This window comes from Miscanthus floridulus, chromosome 1 (genome assembly GCF_019320115.1).
Source record: "Miscanthus floridulus cultivar M001 chromosome 1, ASM1932011v1, whole genome shotgun sequence".
NCBI lineage: Eukaryota > Viridiplantae > Streptophyta > Magnoliopsida > Poales > Poaceae > Miscanthus > Miscanthus floridulus.
In genome coordinates, this window is record NC_089580.1 from 114,206,817 (window position 1) to 114,209,267 (window position 2,451).

General features: G+C 41.7%; 1 non-coding gene across 1 annotated transcript; it reads right to left on the reverse strand.

The window, feature by feature from the left end:
- Positions 1 to 349: 349 nt before the first annotated feature.
- LOC136511122 (small nucleolar RNA R71) lies at positions 350 to 458 on the reverse strand. Its single transcript, XR_010772648.1, has one exon. It is a non-coding gene; the product is annotated as a small nucleolar RNA R71 (small nucleolar RNA).
- Positions 459 to 2,451: the final 1,993 nt, after the last annotated feature.

Consider the following 2,451-nt stretch of genomic DNA (forward strand, 5'->3'; position numbering starts at 1 on the left):
CTCCGCGAATTCTCTGCTCCAACTACAACCAACATCCGTACTGGACCAATAGTCGATGTTGGATACAATGGATTTGAGCTCAAGCCAGCTCTCATCAATATGGTGCAAGCCAGCTAGTTTTGTGAAAAGGCATATGAAGATACGAGTGCTCATCTCCAACATTTTCTAGAGATCTACAGCACTTTCACCATCAAAGGAGTGACCAAAGATGCCATACTACTTCGTCTCTTCCCATTCTCACTCTTGGGGAAGGTGAAGCAATGGTTCTACGCCAACAAAGATAGAAACACTACATGGGATAACTATTCCACTACCATCCTAGCCAAGTTCTTTCCCACAGGCAAGACCAATGCTCTGCATGGGAGAATTTCAAGCTTCCAACATGAACATGATGAATCTATCCCTGAGGCATGGGAATGCTTTCAAGATTACATTGCAGAATGTCCTCATCATGGGATGGAGAATTGGCTACTCATGTAGACTTTCTACCATAGGTTGACCAATAGTACCCGTGAGACTATGGATGCTGCTGCTGGAGGTGCATTCCTGTCACTCACCATACTAGCTACAATAGCTCTTGTGGACAAGATGGCCTCCATCCAGGGTTGGAATGAAGAATGTCTTTAGACCTGCAAGAGGGGTGGAGATATGCATCAACTCAAGGAGGTAGACATGCTGTCTGCCAAGATGGACCTACAGATAAAGAAGCTTGAAGACCGAGGCAATGAGAAGCAAGAAGTCATGCACATTCATGATTCCCGCAAAACATGTGAAGAATGTGGAAACACTGGGCATTCGGGGAACAACTGCCTTGAAACCCATGAGGATGTGAACTTCATCAACAACAACTACTTTTGTCCTCAACAAAATCAAGGATGGAATCAGCAATAGAGGCCGAACTACCAAGATAATTACCAAGGTAACCCTCAAGTTAATAATTTCAATAATTTCAATCAACCACCCGTAAGACAGTTGATTTCTAGCTAAGCTAAAATTATGGAGGGCTTATCTAGAAAACTAACTTCCAATGATAGAGTTTTAGAAAATATAAATAATAGAATAGATAACCTGTCCTCTGCCTTTAAGAACCAACATAACTTTAATAAAATGATAGAATCGCAAATAGGTCAGATGGCTACCACTGTTCCTCTGACCAACAAAGGTAAGATTGTGGGGCAACTGAAAGATCTAGAAACTGCAAATCTTGTCGATATTCACAATACAGCATACTACTGTATACAACCATCGACGGGAAGGTGAATAGATTATGCCTTGCCCGAAAAGAAGAGTGATCCAGGAAGACTTATCATCCCCATCACCATTGGACTTCATATTTTCTAAGAAGCTGTCTGTGATTTCAGCGCAAGTGTCGACATCATGCCTAAGGTAATCTATGATAAAATTAATGGAGATACTTTGTTGTATACAAACATGTGTTTGCAGCTTGCAGATCAGTCACTCTACTACCCCAAGGGAGTTCTTGAAGACACCATTATTCGTGTGGGACAATCATATGTCCCTGTAGATTTTGTGGTTTTGGAAACAGATGGAGATGTATTGGCACCTATTATCTTGGGCTGACCTTTCCTAAGCACCACAAAAGCCATCATTTATACGGACAGTGCCAAGATCTGCTTCACAATCAATGATAAAAAAGAGAAGTTTTCTTTCAAGAATCATATCTTGCATTCTCCAGATCATCCATAAACGTCGTACCTGCCCAAAGAGACAACAGTGAGTAAGAAGAAAATCAATTGGAGAAGAAGAAAGAACAAAGTCAGGCAATCACCAGAAAAATCAGTCAACATGATCAACACACTGCGGTCAGAGTACGGCCACCTCCTCACTTCACCATTCCTTGCTAAGAAGGATGATCCAGGCGTACCCACGATCAAGTGTGCCATTAGACAAAGAATCTTCCATAACACCTTCTGTGATATTGGATCGAGTGTTAATATAATGTCCAAGGTAACGTATGAATACTTATTTGGTGATGAACCTTTGTTCCCTACATATATGCAATTGTAGATGGTGGACCAATCAATCTAATTTTCGGAGGGAATAGCGAAAGATGTCATGGTAAGAATGCATGATCACTATGCCTCTGCCAACTTCATTGTTCTAGACATGGGTGAAGAAGAAGACACACCCATCATCCTTGAAAGACCGTTCCTCAACACCACCAACGCAATCATCTACGTCGGATCTAGACAAGTCCATTTCCAATTCCCTGGAGAAAAGATACGCTACTATTTCAATAGTTATACCACTTATGAACAGCCAAAGAAGACCCGCTCCAGAAGGAGACATCGATCATCCCGACGCCACAGGAATCAACCCCAAGGAATGAATGGGAAGAAGATGAAGAACCTGAAGAAGTTGTTAAAGATAAACCTACTCCATCTAAGACCAGTCCACAAATGAAGCAAATATGGAAAGAAAAGGTGACAT